Below are 20,736 nucleotides of genomic sequence, written 5' to 3'. Positions count from 1 at the left end.
GTTAGAAGATATAAAACTGACTCCGAAGTGGTTGTTTTATCATCCTCACAGGCAGTGGATGAAGAGTTCAGGTTGCTCCATCTCCTTGCCAGTATTTGTAGTTACTGATCTTTTTACTTTTAGCCATTTTAGTGGGTGCATAGTGGTTTCTCACTGCGGTTTTACTTTGCATTTTCCCCTGTTGACTGTTGAAGGTGGGAACTTTTTCACATGCATATTGACCATATTGACTTCTGCAGAGTGCCTGTTGAAGTCTTTTACTAATTTTTGCTGTTCATTGTTGCTTATTTGTCTTTTTATTATTAAGTCATAGGAGTTTATATACTATGGATATGAATCCTTCGTCAGATACATGTATTGCAAACATCCTAACAAAGAACTTTAAATCTAACCTGGTCAAGGTCACGGACATGCTCAGTATTGTCAACTCTGAAGGAGATGTCATCTCCTCAACGTTCTTTATCTCTCAGCAACTTTGCCCACACTCAACAACTCTTTTATTTATTTTGCTTAATTCCTTTGCATTTACTTCACAAATTTTATTACAAAGTAGTTCTAGCTGGAAGAAAAGAATAAAAAAGTGTAAGACACTTTTATGGAGTCACCGTCCAGGTTTGTTAATTTGTAACATTTTTATATTATCTGCTGTGTGTAGTATGCACAGTAAATAATAAAAATATATGTAAACAGTCTTCATTTTGCGTGGTTCTGATATGCATATGTTTCAGTTCACGCTGTAAGGCAGGGACTGCCTCTGGGGGTGTGTGTGTGCACGTGTCTTGAATTTGGTGTATGCCTTTATATTTTTACTAAGAATTTTTTTTTATCCCTTTGGCATGTGTTTGGACTTTGTATAAATTGTTACCTGCTGAATGTATCATTCTGTAGCTTGTTTTTTCCCTTAACATTGTATATGGAAGAGATGAATCCATGTTTATACAAATAGTTCATTTGTTTTCACTGCAGAATAGTGTCCATAGTATGAATATGCTACAATTTCTCTCTTCTCCTCATCGACCTTTAGGTTGTTTCTATCGTAGACTGCAATGAACATTCTTGGACATTTCTTGGTCCCTTGTGTGAGTTCTCGCAGGATATGTACGTAGAAGAGGAAGTACTGCACACCTTTACCGTGTGATGCTGCATGATGCCAAATTGTTCTCCAAAATGGGTGTATTAATATATAGTCCTTCTCCCGCTTTTTTAGCTTCTATGACATGATGTAGTTTGAGTTTTCTACCTACCATCCTGGCTGCTCCTTCTCAGTCTCCTTTTGTTCTACATGTTGGCGTGTTTAAGAGCTGTGCCGGGGCTGCTTACTCTGCTCTTAGTGCCTTCCCAATTGCTCTAGTTTCAGCCAGTTTCAGGATTTTCAATCTCTCTTATATACAGATGGCTCCCAAATATGTACCTCTAAGCTTTTTCATAGTTTAAAAAATAACCGCAACATAACATTAATAATAAAAAAAAAAATAACCGCATCAAAACAGGTACTCTCATTTGTTGCAGATGGGATTGCAAACTGGTAACGTTTTTAGGAAGGGCAAAATGGTAATTTCTGTCTAAATTAAAAAATGCATACAATTAACAGTCCCACTTGCAGCAATGTGTCCAAAAGTATACTTGCATACCGGCAAAATGACTGTATTCAAAATTACATGTTGCAGCGTTGTTTGTAAAAGCAAAAAAAAAAAAAAAAAAAAAAAATCCAAATGTGTCTATCAGTAGGTAACTGGTTAAAAAGTGTTGCATATCTATAAGATGGAGTACCATGAAATTAAAAAAAAAAAGATGTGGGAAGCTCTTGATATATCCTCATAGGATGGTCTCCATGACATACAATTAGGCGTAAAAAACCGGGTGCAGGAGAGCATGTGTAATCTGCTGAAGTTTGTGTGAAAAGGGAGAAAGAATATATACCTATATATTTATGTTTGCTTGCATATGCATAAAATGTCTTTGGAAGAATAAGCAAGAAATTAATATCAGAGGCAGGCCCCGTGGCCCAGTGGGTAGGTTCACAAGCTCTGCTTTGGTGGCCCAGAGTTTCGCCGGTTCGGATCCTGGGCTCGGAGCTAGCACTGCTCATCAAGTCCTGCTGAGGCAGCGTCCCACACAGCAGAACTAGAAGGACCTGCAATTAGAATATACAACTGTGTAGTGGGGGGCTTTGGGGAGAAGAAGAAGAAAAAAACAAAAGAAGATTGGCAACAGATGTTAGCTTCAGGCCAATCTTTAAAAAAAAAAAGAAAGAAACTAATATCAGTGGTTGTCTGTCAGGGATAGGATGCGGGTGAGAGAGACTTCTTACCTTTTTGAAGTTTTTGAATTTTGAACCAAATCAAAACATAAAACAAGATAATTCTAAAGGAGACAAAACAAATGAAACAAAAAACCTCAAAGTGAAAACTTATTAAAAACCTCGATAGAAATAATTCTTTTAGGGGCCAGCCCCACGGCCGAGTGGTTAAGTTTGCTCACACTGCTTCGGCAGCCCAGGATTTCACCAGTTCGGCTCCTGGGCGCAGACACAACACTGCCCATCAGGCCATGTTGAGGTGGTGTCCCACATGCCACAACTAGAAGGACCCACAACTAACAAAAAAATATATACATCTATAAACCGGGGGGGGGGAGTCGGGGAGAAAAAGCAGAAAAAAAGGAAAAAGAAGAAGATTGGCAACAGTTGTTAGCTCAGACGCCAATCTTTTAAAAAAAAAAAAAGAAAGAATTCTTTTACCCTTATTAAGGTAAAACAGTTGTCTAAAATTTTATCATTCCTCGAACAGGGATATTTGTTACCATTTTAATTCAGTATGTTGTTTTCTTTTTTAATTGTCTTATCTTTCTTTACATGTCTGTTTTTCATTCATTAAAAGGTAAAACAAAACCTTGATTAATTAAGAAATGCAATTGTTTAATGAAGGAAACTGACCAAATCTTGGTTTAGGTAGGAAAGCCCAGGCTATAAGGCATTTTTTGGTGGTGGGACACAATGCTTCTAGCTTCAGCAAGCTCAGGATGCCCTCTAGTGTCCATGTGGCTCCAGATCTCAATAATTAGAAAAAAATCACTTTGGTAGTTCTAGTCTAGGATACCAGATGCAGCCATTTGCCAAAATTTCAGGGACCTCTATAATTAGCCCATTGTGTTGTCCCTATAAGTTTGCTCATACTTGTCAGACTATGTCACCCTATCTTGGGATCAGAAAGTATGCTCAGAACTCCTCTGGGCACATCATTGGCCCAAACAGCTGAGATGTAATAGAACAAGGCCTGGAGGTTGATGGCTTGAGGGATGGCAAGGACCTGATGGTACAGGAACCAGTCTATGGAGTTGCAGGCAGTCCCAGGTGCTGTGTGTAAGGCATTGCCTCTGGATCATCCTCTCTGACCTCCAAATCTGGTCCCTATCTGGGTATCTGCCATTCCTGGGACCCCAAGGAAACCAAATACTGGATCACTGGGTTGGGAGTGGGGTTCCAGGGATGGGCCAGGTATGGTCTAGCTTGTCCTGTAACTCTGCTTCATAGCCCTCTTCCAGCCCTCTTCTGATGTTAGAAACCAAACTGACAGGCATAGGGCAGTGGTTTGCAAAGTGTGGTTCCTGGGCAAGCTGCCTTGGCATCGCCTGGGAACTTGTCAGAAATGCAATTTTCGGGCCCTACCCCAGACCTACCAATGAGAAACTCCAGGGGAGGAACCGGCACTCTGGATTTTAACAAGCCCTTCAGCAGATTTTTGCTTTTCAAATAAGGCTTCTTTCTCTCTCAAGTCTCAATATATAGTAGTTGTGATTTCTGAACAGTCAGATGTTGGGACATACTTTCTTACCAGGAGGCACTTGGGTCCTTAATCAGCTTGGTCTGAGCCTTGGCCTGGCCCAGGCAAAGAAATTCACATCCTGGATTCTGAGCCCTGTTTACTTGTCCTGGGTACCTGTTGGGCTCCTACTTACACCTCAAAATGCAGCTCCAATTTTGTCTCTCTTATAAGGTTTTTGTGACTCTTTGGTCAAAGTTGATGGCCTACATCTATGTCCACAAAGCATGTGTGCAGGTCACACTTACCATTTGTGTCACAATTTCCTTACCCGTGTGCGCCTGAGCAAACTGTCCCAACCTTGAGTGCAGGGAGAGTTCGGTTCCATCAGCCCCAGCTCCTCCTAAAGACAATGCCCAGAACATAGTAGGTGTTTAATACACGCTTACCAAATAAATGAATTGGCTCCGATGGAGCAGAGAATTGGAACAGGAAACTACAAGCCAAAAGTGGCTGGGAGAAGATTTTCCAAATCCCTTTGTTGGGCCACAGAGCCCACTGGAGTTTGCTTTCAGAACTGCCTTCCAGATCAGCCATTCAAATCCCCAGATGACTTCTGTCTTGGATTCCAATGCTGAGCTGCAACTCTGAGGCAAATCTCACTGGGATTAGGAAATTATCCAATTAGGATGATTCACTGGGAGGGACAATGGTTGGCCTTGACATTAGGGAAGTTATATTTGCATTTCTAAAGAGAGGCCTGCTGGACAAATGAATACATAGTTTTGGTATGCACAAGGATCTTCACGAGAAAAGCTACAGATATCTTGAGGAATGCTAGCACCTAACTGAACCACCCATCTGTCACTCACTGCTGAAGGAAGGGGCTAGATTCTCACTTGGACCTCCCTTCTGCATTCCACTGGGTGTAGACCATCTGTGAGTGGGAAGGTCTCTGGGGTCTGACGCTGGCATGCCTCTTCCCCCTGTTGTGGAGCCTCTGTTGGTGTGATTCATGCCCGGGAGGGCTTCCCAGGAGGTTGAGTGTCCTTTAGATCTCAAGGCCAACATTTTTGGAGAATCCTGGCCAGGGATTCGGGATCTCAGGGCCTCAGATTCTCAAGCTATGAAAATGAAAGAATCCATCCCACTCTCTTAGGTGTGGTGGGATTACAATTATATGACAATCAGTGATCTATAAATTGATGGTGTTCTTAGTGATGCCTTTATTGCTCAGCCAACCCCTATAACCCAAGGATGGATCAAGGATTGTGGAGGGAGAGTTCATTGCTTCCCTCTGGAGGAATCATCAACTGGGATTTCTGCCCCCTGGTGTCCAAGGAAAGATTTGCTTCAAGCTGAGTTGGGAAAGGAGATTTGGACCTTTTCCATTAAAATTTTATTTCAAATGTTTTAAAATTTCATAATAGTTATCTTATCCTATTAGAAAAGTAAGCCTGCTCAATCACAGACAATATAAAAAATGTGTAGAAGCAGAAAGATGGGAAACCACCTACTGTCTCCCTCAGCAGGATCATGGTGAAAGCTCTGATGGGCAGATCTCCCCAGACTTCATTGTGAAGTGGCCCCTGGAGCTGTGCTTTGCAGCCACCCTGAGTTCCCACCGGTTGTTTTTTATGTATGTGCATGTCTATACAGGCCTATGTAGCTGTGGTCATTGGTTATGATTTATTTTGAATCTTGCTTTTGAAAACTTTTTTATTATCAATAAGAAACTTTATATATTACAAACTCTTCTTTAACTCTGCTTTTACCTACTGTATGCTATTTCCAAAAGAAGGATATGACCACTCTTCTCCTGTATCTTTTTTATCATTATAAATAATGTCTGATTAATATCCTTATACCTAAATATCCCTCTATATTTTGTTTTAAAATCATAGATTTCTTGAAAAGAAATGACTGGGTAAAAGATTATGGATACTTTGAAGGCTTGTCGTACATGTTATCAAATTGCTTCTCAACAGCATTATACCACTTATATTCATTCATTAAACCCATATTTATTGAGTCCCTACTCTGTAATGAGACTGTTCTAGATGCTGGGGATACAAGTGATGAGAAGTGGATAAGGTCTTTGCTTTAAAGAACATATATTTCAATGACAGTCAACAAATAAAAACAATTATTCTGACGTTAGTGATAATTGCTGTGGAGAAAAATATGTCTGGGCTAGAAGATTGGTGCGGGGGAATGGCAGGGCATATGTTTCAGACAGGTTTGTTGGACACGATGTTTCTGAAGACTTGACCACTGGACTCTTGAGGAGAGACCTGAAAGGCGTGAGGAGCAGCCATGTGGGTCCCCAGGGGGGAGGTGCACATGGGGAGTCACAGCAGGAGCAGGTGCCCTGAGACAGGCGCAGGCAGGGTCCAGAGGCTGGTGTGAGTAGAGAAGAGTGAGCTAGGCTGAGGGTGGTGGCATGAGGCCAGAGTGGTCAGAGGGACCTTGTCCTGTGGGCCTTGTAGGCAGTGGTGAGGGACTGGGCTCCATTCTGCCCCAGAAGGGAAGACACTGGAGTGTTCTGTGGGATGTGGTGGTGAGGATATGTTCTAACGCACATTTTAAAAGATCACTTTGGGAGGCTGGCCTGGTGGCATAGTGGTTAAGTTTGGTTGCTCCACTTTGGTGGCCTGGGGTTCACAGGCCTGGATACCAGGCGTGGACCTAGGACCACTCGTCAAGACACGCTGTGGTGGTGTCCCATATAAAAATAGAGGAAGATTGGCAACAGATGTTAGCTCAGGGCCAATCTTCCTTTAAAAAAAAATAAAAAGATTGTTTTGTCTGTTACATGGGTAATGGACAACAGGGCATGGAATCAGCAGGAGGCCCAGCTGGAAGGCCCACCTGTGCACTGTTGTAGAGGATGCTTCCGGGATGGAAGCAGTAGAGGTGTGAGAAGTGACTGGATTCAGTGTTGGTACATTTTTTTTTTTTGAGGAAGATTAGCCCTGAGCTAACTGCTGCCAATGCTCCTCTTTTTGCTGAGGAAAACTTGCCCTGAGCTAACGTCCGTGCCCATCTTCCTCTACTTTATACATGGGACGCCTACCACAGCATGGCTTTTGCCAAGCGGTGCCATGTCGGCACCTGGGATCCAAGCTGGCGAACCTGGGGCTGCAGAGAAGCAGAACGTGCACACTTAACCGCTGCGCCACCAGGCTGGCCCCATGTGTTGGTACATTTTTAAGATGGTGTCATCAGTAATTCTATGGAGAATCACTCATTTATTTCCTTGCTTTAATTCCGCAGTTGATTCAAGTGGCTTACTGCAACAAAGACAATGTAATATACAGGAATTATTTAAAAGTCAACACCAAGGAAAACATAAATTTTAAAATAAAACTGGGGTGAAGCTAGAACATTACTAGGCAAACTGGAACATCTGAAATATTTGCTGAAATGGAGAGTTGACTGTTTACTTAGGGATTTTGTTGGCTCAAAAATCGCTTATGGTTATTGCATAAGAGAGACACTAGGTGGGGCAACAGCTCAGGGTCAGTCCCCTGTTCCTGCTCGAGGAACGGTTTCCAGTTCTACACTTTGAGTCAAACAAATTAATCCCAAGATGTTCAAAGATTAACTCAACACCTACAAAGTCGTTGAGTAAGTGTAAAAACCTCAGATAACCAAGGACATTCTACATGACCTCACTGTGACTGCTGAAGAGAGAGGGTCATTTCTCGGGGCCCCAAGACATAGGTGCTATTGGGCTGTAGCCCTAGAAATATCCTTTTCTTTCTTTCTTTCTCGCTTGCTTGCTTTCTTGCTTTCCCTCTCTCTCTCTCTCTTTCTTTCTTCCTTCTGTCCCTCCCTCCCTCCCTCCCTCCTTCCCTCCTTCCTTCCTTTCTTTCTTCCTTTCTGTCTCTCTCTCTCTCCCTCCCTCTCTCTCTTTCCCTCCCCCCCCCCCCCCCCCCCCCCCGCTCTTTCTTTCTCTCTCTCTTTCTTTCTTATTTTTTAAAGATTGGCACCTGAGCTAACAACTCTTGCCAATCTTCTTTTTTTTCCCTTCTACTTCTCCCCATATCCCCCCAGAACATAGTTGTATGTTCTAATTGTGAGTGCCTCTGGTTGTGCTATGTGGGGCGCTGCCTCAGCATGGCTTCATGAGCAGTGCCATGTCCATGCCTAGGATCTGAACCAGTGGGCCACCAAAGCGGCACAGGAACTTAACCGCTCAGCCATGTGGCCGGCCCTGATGTCCTTCTTTCTATCTACCCGTCCCGCAAAGCCTTACAGTCAACTTCAGTGATGTCAGCTGAGCTAGGATTTTAGTTTTCTGTTGTTGATTCTGTCTGATCATTTGTGTGAGCTTCAAAGTGTGACAGAGAGATTTTCTTGTAACGGTATTTCTTTGATGGACTTTGATGTCCACTCACAGTGACTCTGACTTCCCTGCCTGGTCCCTGGAAGAAACGGACTGCCTTCCACTTCTTTTCAGTATCCCTTTGTGTAGGCGCGATCAGTAGACTTGGAGTCAAAGGCTCCCCCACTCTCCCCCTCCTCCCTAATGCAGAGTCCTTTAAACTTTTAGGGGACTAGGGCATCTTCCACAGTCTGCTGATCTGATGAATATCGTTGTCCCATCTCCTGAAATAAAGGCACATGTGCACATAGCACAGACTCTTGCTTGCAATACCAACGTGGGGAGGTTTCCTAGACTTTGACTCTCCATTTACACAGAGTTGGGTGGGTGGATGTGGGGGCTGAGGTCCAGAGTGGGAGCCCCAGGCATCCTGCAGGATTTCTCCATTGGTGTTTGTTTTCCTGAAGTTTGGAGGAATTTGTACTCAGGAGGAGAAAACTTTGAAGAAGGTGTGAGATATTCAGGGGTGGGTGTAGAGAGTGGAAAAGGAAGAGGAGGTAGAGACAAAGCAGAGAGGGGCTGGGCAGGAGGTGAAGGGTCCAGGAGCAGAGGGGCCTGGCCTGCTGGCAGCAGGTCTGGAGCCTGGAGCCTCACTGCTGGGAGGCCTGAAGCCCAGGAGGAATGGGGAGAGTGTAGAACCTTCTACTGGCCAGATAAATCAGGGTAGAGTTTGTTTTATTTTGTTTTTGTATTTTATTAAGATGAATTTGGTAAATCAGCAGGCATGGGAAATAGGGACCTACTTTTCAAAGGAAAACATTTACAGTCTCCTCCCAGTTTGAACTCATCACCAGTCACCTGAAGAAGGGAGCCAGGCACCATCACAAGGCCCACAGTGCCTGCTCGAACCTACTTAGCTGCTCAGGTCTCTGCACTTCCACCTACAGTTTGGGCTGAGGGAGGCTGGGGCTGCGAGGTCGAGGAAGGAAGGAAGGGCGTGGGGGCTTTGGGCCCTCCCTTCCACGCTTCCTTTCTGGGCAGTTATTGCTTGAGTTCCTGCTTCCCCGCTGCCACCCCACCCCTCATCCCACTCACACCGGAGCAAAGGAGAGCCCCAGTGCTCGGCCCAGGAAGCCCTTCATGATCTCAGACCTGCCAGTGCAGTTTCTCTGCATTGTCTCCTTGCAGCCACTGACAAGTGGTGAGCCTGAGAGAGCATCACCCAGATGGGCTGGATCCTCTTACAGACCCTGCCTTTGCCCAAACATTCTTGAAAGTGCTTTCGATCAGAAAGTCAGTGTCATTCTTTAGACTTGCTCCAGAGCCTTTGACCTTTCTCAAGGGCAAATCGATGCTCAAGCAACAAGATTTGCCCTGACTTTGTCTAAGACCCGAGGATGCTATGGCAACTTGGGGTTCGAATGTGGTTGAAGTGTAACTGTGACAGCCTCCTTGGTGCCTGCACTGGCTTTTACACTTCTTTTAATTCTAGCCTGCACCTTTTGTCATAGTTGTGACTTGTCTGTCGACCCCACTAAAAACATCCCTTTCAGAAACAATTTAAAAAGATTCAGAGCTATCGAAATGTGAAGCATTATCTTAAAAGAGAAAATATCTAGTGTTGGGTTTTAATTAACATTCTGGTTTTTAAAAATCTGTAACTTACTGACTTTGGGGTTTAGCTTCATAATATTTTTAAACAGAAATATTCTCTCTCTGACATCCTCCCCAATACAAATCCAAATTTATATTAAAAGATAAAATTCCAAAATTTCAGACAAAGTGTAAGTCACCAAGGTATTTCAGTCCCCAGAGGTACCACTGTCAAAACTTTGGTGAGTAATCTTCCAGGTTTCCCTGTATTTAAAATATATATTATATTATGTAGGTGGTATTAATGGCATTATAATTCAGTATGTTCTTTAGTTTTTACAAAAGCTTAGATGTATGCTGAGCACATATATTCATAGCAATATATTAAAAATATATCTTATTCCTTATAATGGTTGCATAGAATTTTATCACCTGGCTTTTCTTTAGGGACAATGGAAACGTTCTGCATCTACAATGGTGACATGGGTGTGTACAATTGCCCAAAGTCAACCATTTCAAATGCAATTGCATTCCATATAGATGCACTATATTGTATGTAAAGTATGCCCCAAAGAAGTTGGTTTTAAAAATATTATCCTCTTTGAAATTTGTACTTTGGTTCTGTAAACAAAACAAACAAATCACTGTGTTCTTTTTCTTAAGAGACACACTCCAGGTGCTGGCCCCGTGGCCGAGTGTTTGGGTTCGCGCTCCACCTGGGCAGCCTGGGTTTCGCCGGTTCAGGTCCTGGGCGCGGACTTGGCACCACTGGCACGGTCATGTTGGGGAGGTGTTCCACATGCCACTGCCGGAGGCACCCACAACTAGAATATACAACTGCGTACTAGGGGGCTTTGGGGAGAAGAAGAAGAAGAAAAAAAAGACACACTCCACCACATCTGGAGGTAAAGGGTCCAGATCTGCAACCTACTCTCAAATGGTCCGGCAATAACAAAATTAGCCATCTATTTATGCATTCAGAGAGGGATAAATCAGCTGGAGTCAAATGTTAATAAAAGACAAAACTAAATAGAGGGGGAAAATAAAGGTTAGAAATAATAAAATTATATCTTTTAAAATTTATTTCCCCTTTAGCATTTTTCTCCCTTTTTCTTCTCTCTTTCTTTCTTCCTTTCCCTCTTCCCTCCCTCCTTTTCCCACTCTCTCCTTTACATCTTATTCCCTGCATATTTGAGCCCCCTGGTCAACACGTACGACTGTGTCCAACTCAGAACCCTCAGGTACAGAGACTCCAAAGCGCTCTGGTCACCGGCGCATTTTGTAGGCAGCAAAGCTCTACCAGAGCGCGCTGTCACTGTTTCAGTGAAAGCCACTCCAGTCTTTGATGGAAGTCACACCAGGTCTAAAATATATTCCTCACCGAAGGTGACAGAAGCTCGGTGGTTTTGTCCTGGATTCTTAGTCGTTGGTTTTCATCAGGCCGGCAGAGTTCGATTGAAACAGGACCTTCCCGCGCCAGACACTTTCCTTCCTGGGGTGAGTCTGGGGTGACGCCAGGCTGTGGGAAGGGTTTTCAGGTCTTGGAATCCAAGGTTTGGGCCCTGTAGGGGAGGGGACTGGAAGCAGCATTTCCCTACTCACTTGCCTCAGAATCACCCAGGATGCTGTTTAAAATAAGTCAGATTCCAGATCTCCCTCCAGACTCTGGGGCTCCGAATGTCCTGCAGAACCCGGCAGGTCTGCGTTCTCACCACCGGCAGGTGTAACTGTCCAAGAGTTTGAGAACTAGAAACCTAAATACAACTCTTTTCCCTTCCACTCTGCCCATGGCACCTTCATTCTGCTTTTATATCAATGAGCAACTTTTATTTTGTTTAGGCCAGAGTGGGGCAAGGGGCGGGGGCAGGACGGGGGATCTTCAATCGTCCCCATAAACTCTGGACCAGCCCACCTGAAAATGTGCTCAGGCCGCCCTGCCTTGGGTTATGTAAGCTCACTGGGGCTTTTTAGTTTCTTTTCCGGATCCAGCAGAGGTCTCTGAGGTCTGCGCGAGGATGACGCCTCTATGCTTGTGAGGCCAGGGGTCTAAAGGAGAGAATGGAGGAGAAAAAGTTTATGGAGCAGCAGAGAAGAGGGCTGAAAGTAGGGTGGGGTTGAGGGGAGAGGGCTTTGTATGGAAGATGACCTGGGAGGCTTGGTGGACGAGGGGCAGCCAGGCCTAGATCCTGGGGAGCACCCCAAATCCGGAGCTCGAGACCATCAGAGCCTCTCCTAACTCCCAGAAAGAGTGGGAATGGCTTCGTCTCTCATTGCAACCATCTCTAAATGCTGTGGAACAGCATTATTATTATTATATTATTATTATTATATTATAGTATATTATTATTATTATTATTTTTATTTTCATTTAAGGTATTAAAAGTACTTTTTTTGGAGGGAGGGGTGAGCTGAATGAGACAGTTTGCTGGAGCTGCCACACCTAGGAAGTCCTCAAGAAGGGTTGACATCTTGGATAGAAGGGCTTGGGACCAGCTGTCAGGAGAGCTGGGTTCCATCTGCCTCTAACACTCGCACTCCCCTTGTGACCTCTAGCAAGGAAAAGAACCTCTCTGAGATGGGACAGGACCCAATTCCTGATTTGTGAAATAGAGTATGATGGTCAAATTAATAAAAATGGATGTGAAATCTAAGAAATTGTTAAAACCTTCTGATGCATGACTTTTCCGTCCACAGAAAAAGTGTTAGGGGAAGGGTCTTAGTGGAGTGGTTAGTAATGGTGGGTACAGTTCAACTTTGAAAAAGGATTTGCAGGGCAGACAAAGGTGAAATGAGCAGTTCCTGCTTCTGGAGTGGCTCATTGTCTAATGGGGAGATTGTAAGTTGGTAAGATGGGGTTCAAGGCAGGGCACGCTTGGTACCATCGGGGAGGTTCAAACCCCGGGCTGGACAAGTGGTTCTAAGACTCGCCTACACATTGAAATCGTCGGGGGAGCTTGAAAAGATACTAAGGTCTAGGTCCAACTCGAGGGACACTGATTCAATTGGTTTTGGCCTCGGCCTGGGTATATGGAGTGTAAGAACTCTCCAGGTGGTTCTAAGAAGCAGCCAAGATTGAGGACCATGGGCGAAATGTTCCAAAGACCAAGAGATGTGTGTTGGGGATAAAGCACAGCCTTCAGTAAGGTCTTTCACAATGGCATTCTTGTTAATATTAATATTAATATTATTGAGATATAGTCCATATATCACATAGTTTACCCTTTTAATGTGTATAATTAGGTGGTTTTTAGTATAATCCCAAGGTTGTGCCACCATCACCATCATCTAATTGGGATGATCTTTTAGGATGTGCAGCTCTGATGGGTTGGAAGGCAGAGGTGAGAGTAATCCAGAGGAGGGAAATGCTTAAGCAGTGACATTTTGGTGGGACAGGGTAAAGAGATGGGGAGGGTCCATTTTTATTGCAACCCAGGGGACATGCCTCCAGAGAAATGGGGGTGATGCCAGACAGCAGGTTGTGGCAGCTGTGGACTTTGATGGTAGAGGAGAGGCATTGTGTACTAAATACAGCAGATGGGCAAGCTGTGGATGGCTTGAGACCTTATAGTTATATCTGGGGACAGGCACAGTGTTCAGGAAGGCTTTACAGTTTTCTAGGCTGAGGTAAATGAAAGCCTGGACTAAGGTAGTGGCTGTGGGATTGAAAAGGGGTTGGAGGAGTTGACTTTGAGTCCATGAGGCAGGGGAAAGGGGGATCAGAAGGGACTGAGGATGGTGATGCTAAGAGAAGTAGGGGAGGGGGAGAGGCTGGTTTGGTGGGAGAGGTGTAGTTTCCTTGTAGACCTGTTGGATTTGAGAGGCAGATGTTCCAAGAGGTGCAGATGTCCTGAGGTAGGTTGGAAGGCAGAGTCTGGAGTGACATTGTTGTTGAAGGGGAAGGTGGGGAGCCGCCCCATTGGGCTGTGATCCCTCGAGGACTGGATAGACACTTACAGGATGTGGCCATAGGAAAAGAGACCTGGTTGGCTCTGGAGTCACTGGGAGGTGGAGGAGGCTGCAAGATCTAAGTGAGTTTGGACTCTGAGTGATTCAACTGGGGAAGTTGCTTCTGAGAGACAGCAGAGGTGGCTGAAATCTGCATAGAGGTATGCAAATCTGGTCACTAGTGATGTTGCCAAGAATGCTGTGCTTGGTTAAGGAGAGAGGTGTGTGTAGGAGAGAAGGTTGTCCTGAAAGGAAGAAGCCAGGGAGAGGCCAGCAGGTAGGTGAGTGTCTCTACAAGGAGCTCCGTGAGGATAGCGATGCTCCTGGGCGGGGAGTCGGCTTTGGTGAGGAGGGAGGCAGTGATCTGGGTGCCCCTGAGGTTGGGGCCCTACCACTCAGCTGCTCAGAGCCTGTCCCTGTGGTATTTGGCTGCACTCACGGGAGGTCTAACTTGCCTGGAGATCCCACCTCACACGCTTTGCCAGCATTGGCGCTTAGAACGGCGATGATGTCAGGTCTAGTTGGCTGAGGTTTCCGCTTTTCCCCCTCTGCTTGGGCTCACCGGGGGCGTTACATTTCACAAGTGTAGCCCATTGCTCCCTGCTCACGAGTCCATGCAAAAGAAGCGTGGTGGAGCGGGCCCGGTATATTCCTTAATCAATTTCCGCCCGCATTTGCTGGGGCTCAGCTGAGCTTTGCCGCTTTCTGGCCTGCTGCGAGGTTGGCAAAGTTGTGGCCATGTGACTGTGCCATGTCCTCCTGCTCCCGGCCGGCGCTGCCCTCTGGCTCTTTGCGTACCACCGCTACTGAGGTGGCTCATTGAGGTCCTTGGCCAGATAGGACCCTAGGGCAGTTCCAGGGGTCTGGGGGGCTTGGAGGGGGCGGATTCTGTGAGTGTCACGGGGACCATCGCGCCTGCAGTGTGGCGTCGGGGGAGGGGGGCTGGGGGCTGGACATGGCCTGTCGCCACTCCAGCTCACCCTGCTTTCTGCTTTTCCAATCTCTTTCAAGGTCTCTTCTCATTCCACCCCTGCCCCCATGTTCTGCTCTCTTTGTTTTCCTCTTCCCATTTGAACATCTCAGTCCTTCCGACCACCCCGGGCCCTGGGCTGCTTCTTGGGCTGGTGCTTTGAATGACATTCAAGGGCCCTTGGAGGTCGGAGGCTCAGACAACACTTCCCACCAGTTTTTGGGGTGTCCTTTCAGGGCCCTGAGTACTGTCCTCTCTGCTCCTGTCCCAATTCCTGCTTTGGGTAACAAGGAGAATCCAGGCAGGCGTAATCCTCACTCCTAGGAGTTAGAGGCCTTTTTCTAGTGACCAGGAGCTCTATGGGGGATCCCAGGCTCTAACCGTGTTTCCTCCTGCTGTGGGCACTGAGGCTGCTCCTGACTCTCACACTGAGGGAGGGTAGAGTCTGAAGGCTTCTGGCCAAGGGATTCCATCTGTGACTTCTCTGGTCTCCACCCTCCTCCCATCTCACTGTCCCTTTCCAAGGTTAACTCTAATTTTCTGATATGCCAGCTTCCCACACCAGGTTCTGTCCTGGCCTCCTTTCCTGCCATGCCATGTGCCCCTCAGTCCTTTGTCCTCCCTTCTCCCACCATCCCCTCCTCTCTGCAGTTCTCTGACCCTCTCTAGTGCGTCCTCCCTTCCTCCTCTTCCCCCAACGGCAAGTCCCTTCTCCTCCGCTCATGGGCCATTGCCTACAAGGAGCCTTCACCTGCTTGGCTTCTAACTCCTCATGACTTTCCTGAACCCTAACTTTTTGGGGGTGCCTTTTGCCCAGGTGGTCTTCCCTCCATCCCCACTCCACTCCTGCCCTCACCAAGGGGAGCCCTGAGACACAGTGCACAATCCCTTGTGCACAGACCCATCTCCTGTCTTGATGCCCAGTTGCCCTCCCTCCCCTCCAGTACAGGCTCCTGCTTTTGGCCCTGCTTCATCATGAGCCTTTCACCCAGCACCACCCAACCCTACTCCTCTATCCCAAACCTCACCCTCTTAAGGCCTCCACTCTCCAGCCCACAGGTACTAGACTCCCTCTCTCCCTGGACTATCAGCACCCCTCCTGCCATGGCACCTTGCCCTGATCCCACCCTGTGCCCATCTGCCTGGGGCCTTCACCAAGTTCTTATCTCTCACAAGCCCCCTCCAATGGGACCCTTGCAATCACCACCCTAACCTCACTCACCCTCTCTCAGAGCACCCCCTCCTGTCACCCTAACCCGCGTTCTTCCAGTCACCCCTGTGCAGTGCTCTTCCACAGCCCCCAGTCCCAAGTTCTCACCATTATCTCCTCTGCTGCCTCTTGTGCTCCTCAGTACCCACCACCGACATGAAAAACTACTCTTGGTCCAACTGCTAGCTCCTTGGCCTTCATCCCTCCCCCTTTGGTTCCTTGACCCCACTGGCCTCTCAGTCCCTACACCACATAGCCAAAATCCTTATTTATGACACTTGGTTGGCTCCGCTCTTTCCCTACAGTGGGCCTTCTCCAAGCACTGCCCTTCCTGTGCTGGAGGTCTAACCCAACCCTCTTTGGAGATAGGACCTGCCTCTGTTCCTGAGCCACTCCCACCGTGTAGGTCCTTCCCCAGGCTGTGTACCTTGGCATTTGAGATCTATTTTTTCTTCCATCCCTCCTCCTTCTTTCTAACTCTAAACTACCTTTGGACACACTGCATTGCCTTTTTGAGACCCCCACCACCCACCTCTCCCCAGGGGACATTGGTAGGTCCATCCACCTCCCCACCTGGGGCCTCATCATGCCTCTTCCACTCTGGGCCCAGGCCCACACTTTCACCTCCTCCAGGGGTACTGGCCTACCCTAAACTCCCTTGTGTCACAATCCACCCCTTGTGCCTCACTGCCACACCCTCACTTGGCCCCAGCTTGTCCATGATGAGCCTTCACCACAGGCAACAGCCCCTCACTCCCCATCTCACCCTAACTGCCTTTGCACCACAGTCAACTTGACCATGGATCCCTCCCATCCTGGGCCCCTCACATGCCCTCACTCCCAAGCTGACAAGATCTCCCCTTCACCATGGCCTTCTTGCATCTCCCTTGTTCCCTGCAGGCCAGCCTCTCCCCTTGACCTCCTACTTGGACCCTTAGGACAACCATGCCTCCCTCTCCTGGCACCTGTCCTACATGTTTGCCCATCTCCATCCCCCTCCTTCCATTCCTTAATTCTCCTCTCCTCCTTTCCCCTTTCCTACTTTCCTGTATTGGAAATCTCATTCTTGTCCTTTTGCTCATGTGCATTTTCTGCATCCTCAAGACCTTGAGAAGCTCAAGACAGCAGAACTTTTCTGTGAAACATCTGATGTCCAGTTGTATCCGGGAAGCAGTTTCATCTGGTCTCCTCTTTGCCCAGGATCCCAGTATTTGTTATGACTTCACAGTGGTGTCCCAGGATGGATCTGTGCAACCAAGATTTTTTGCTGAGGGACACTTGGATGGTCAGCCCTTCCTGCACTATGATAGTGAGAAAGGCAGAGCAGAGCCCTAGGGACTGTGGGCAGAAGCTGTCCTGGGAACTGACATGTGGGACATAGAAACCAAGGATTTGACAGAGAAGGGGAAGGACAACAGAAAGACCCTGGCAGAAACCATGGTCCTGCAGGACCAGAAAGGAGGTGAGAGTGGGGAGTGTGCCTGAGTGATGTAAGATCTTTTCTAGGAAAGTTTAGGGCAGACAGCAGGGACCTGTGTCTTTCCATTGGATTAGGCTGGGAGAGGGGGTGAGGATTGGGGACTGTGGAATTCAGCATGGAGGTGGCTGTTACTCAGCCAGCACAGGAAGACATGGAGGAGAGAAAGGAGGGGGGTCCTGGCTGGAGTTTCTCACTTGGGCGGGGAAGGCAGAGGGACACAGAGAATGGAGAAGTCACTGCTGAGTGGGGACAGACTTGCATTCCCTCCAGGAGATTTGGGGCTGCGAGATTCAAGAAGACAACAGCGCCAGGGGCTTAAGACATTTCTACTATGATGGGGAGCTCTTCCTCTCTTATCACCCCAAGACCCATGATGAATGATGCTCTACTTCTTGGCTCAGACCCTGACTGTGGAGATCAAGAAGTCCTGGGACACAGATGGCTTTCAAAGCAAGGATTACTGGGCCCATGTGTAGGGAGAGCTTTGTGGAAGGCTGTGGAGATATCTGGAATCCTGGATGGGTTTCATGGAGAGAACAGGTATGACCCTGGGTCAGGGCCCTCCTAACCACCAGACTCCTGAAGCATCCCCCTCAACTCTGCCCAAGGGGACCATCCCTGTACTATGGGATGCATATGTGTTGTGTTGGCATGTTGTGTTGTGATTTGACTGTCCTGTTAGAGCCACTGGATAAAGACACCACACAGGTGGGGAACTGTCCCAGTCTCCATAAACCAGGGAAGCGGTGCACCCTCAGACAGAACGCTGAATCTGGGGAGGTGAGTGTCAGGCACGAGAGGAAACCTGCAGTCTGGGGGGCCAGTCCCCTTGGCTCCCAGCCTGCCTGTCACAGAAAGACCACCCCTCACATCCCCCTACTCAGCATCAGCACTTGGATTCAAGAGAAAGAGACCTAAATCCTGCCCATCCTCCTTCCGGGACTGGGAGGAATTGGACCCCAGGGTGCAGAACAGATTTGGAGAAGGTCTGGGGTCAATGGGGGCTTCAGCCAGAGTTGGAAAGGTGGGGAGAGCCCTGTTCTCTCTGTCTCCCTTGGAGGGGAACAGAACTTGGCCGCCAGCCTCATTGCCTCTGTGCTTTCCTCCCCAGAGCAGCCAGCAGTGAACGTGACCCGCAGCCAGGCCTGGGAGGGCATGGTCACCTTGACCTGCTGGGCTTTCGGGTTCTCTCTCAGGAACATCTCACTGACCTGGCTTCAGGATGAGGAACCCCTGAGCCAGGAAGCCCAGCAGTCTGGGGGGGTCCTTCCCTATGGGAATGACACCTACCACACCTGGGTGGCCATAAGGATTCCCCAAGGAGAAGAGCAGAGGTTCATGTGTCACGTGGAACATAGCGGGAACCACACTGCACACCCTGTGCCCTCTGGAGAGCCTGGGATGCTCCTGGAGGGGGTTCTGCCCCTGGTAGGGTCAGGGGCCAGGGTGGGAGAGAGGAGAGCATGCCTGTGCTCTGGGTGCCCAGGTTATAATAAGGCTGTTTTTCAGGAAAGGCCCTGGTGCAGCAGAGTGGATGGCCACCCATTCTGGGGGTTGCTGTTATTAGTGCCATTATTGTGTATGCCCTTTGGTGTGCAAGGAGAAGACACATCAGCTGAAGAAAGCTCAGGTGATAAACTTGGGCAGTGGATGGTGATGAGAGGGGCTCTGCTGAAATGTGCAGGACCCCTCTCTTCTCCTTCTGCACAGATAGGAGTGGAGATGACAAGTCTTCCTGCTCACTGGAGTATAACAGGAGACGCAAGTTGGAGTAGGTGTGAGAGGAATTGGGGGCAGTAAGTCCACAAATGCTGCTTATCTGTGCACGTGGCCAAGGCCGGAGCCAAGAATCTTGAATTCTTAATTTGGGCTTCTCTATGCTGTCTAGATAAGGAGAGTGATCAGCTGACAGCAGGGAGGGCCGTGGCTCCCACCTGTGCTCTGATCTCATTCCTTTCATGTCAGGCTCAGCAGGGCTTGTCCTGTTGAACTGTGGTGGGGATCACGTGCTTATGGGCAAGGCCCACAAGGAACTTGGGGTCAAGGGGATCAAATGGGGGAAGTCTTGGATCTCCTGGGGAGGAAGAGGAAGTGGGGCATAGGGCTGGGGAGTGTGGCGTGATGTACCTAGCCTATTTTGTCTGTTTACCTTCCTCCTTTTCCCTTAATTTCTCCTGCCACTGTAAGGAAGCAAGACAATGCACATGATGCCCAAATATGGTGCTTGCATAGTGCCTGAGCCTCCTGTATGTGAAGTGCCTTGGGGAGCCCTGACAGGCCAATGGGTTTTGGGCAGAAATAATGGTCTTTTCTCCATTATGTAGCTCCTCAGATTCTTCCTGTAGGAGCTGGATTCTGTTATCCTTTGAGTCACTCCTAGCCTCTACTCTTTTTCAAGTTGCCCATAGCGTATTCTCATGCTTCCTGGTGCTTCCCTTCAGAGAATATGGAAGAACAGATATACATGGACGATTTTAGGGAACCAGTCCATTCTCCAGGGGACCTTGGTTACTGTTTTCATCCTGCCTCTAAGTTCTTTTCCCATCCAGCCCATCGTGGGGCACAGTCTCCAGGACCACTTACAGATGGGCATTTTGTCAGTGCTCTTGTGTCCTCAGGTTGCCTTTCCTGAGCTAATGTCCATTTCTTGGTGTGGTCAGCGCCAAGTGAATGTGCAGTAAGGGATGGCAGGAAACAATTTTTGCTCCACAACCTAATTGCTTGAAAGAAGAGTTAAAAGGGGGAGAGAAAATGTCTGTTCTCTAGTATATAATAAAGGCAATGAAACAGGTGGAGAGTGGGGTATGAGCAGGGCACAGGGACCTGGTGAAGTGTCCAGGAGATACAGGCCTGCTGTCTGCACCACTTTGGTGTGATCTTGGGGAGGTGAGTCCCCTCTGTGCCTGCTTTCATCATCTGTTAATTAGGATAATTACACCTGCCCTGTGTGCTTCACAGGGTGAGTGGGAGATCTGAAAAGTCGCTGTGTGCAGTAAGGCTGATGTCCTGCCTGAGTATGTCCTCCTTGACATTTGGTTACCTTGTTCTCAAAAAATCCCTGAATGTCCAAGGCCTATGTCCTTTTTTTCTTTCTTTACTTGTTCTGCTTCTGTCTGTCTCTGTGAGACTCTTTCCTTCAGCTATCAGCTCTCCTGTGCTTCCTCTTTTTCTTTTGTTAACAGCTTTATGGAGGTATGATTTTGTAGGGGAGGAAGACAATTCCTCTACCCTCTAGGTCCTTCTGGCTGGTCTAAGAATTAAACTGACATGAGGCAGAATAACAGGAGAAAAATCAAACAAAGCTTAATAACATGTATACAAGGGAGAAACCCAGGAAAACTGAGTAACTCAGCCAGACAGGCCAAAGACACCACCTGAAATACCATTTTCAGCTAAAGACAAAGGAGGATGTTGCGGGTAGTGGTTTGGGACTTCTAAGGGGAGGAG

The 20,736-nt window shown here is 47.5% G+C and overlaps 1 pseudogene; it reads left to right on the top strand.

Moving 5' to 3' along the window:
• The first annotated feature begins 16,889 nt into the window (after window positions 1–16,889).
• LOC123288255 (MHC class I polypeptide-related sequence B-like) lies at window positions 16,890–20,495 on the top strand (annotated as a pseudogene).
• Window positions 20,496–20,736: the final 241 nt, after the last annotated feature.

This window comes from Equus asinus, chromosome 8 (genome assembly GCF_041296235.1).
Source record: "Equus asinus isolate D_3611 breed Donkey chromosome 8, EquAss-T2T_v2, whole genome shotgun sequence".
Taxonomy (NCBI): domain Eukaryota; kingdom Metazoa; phylum Chordata; class Mammalia; order Perissodactyla; family Equidae; genus Equus; species Equus asinus.
The sequence above is the reverse complement of the archived record's forward strand: the minus strand, read 5'-3'. Positions and strand labels throughout refer to the sequence as shown.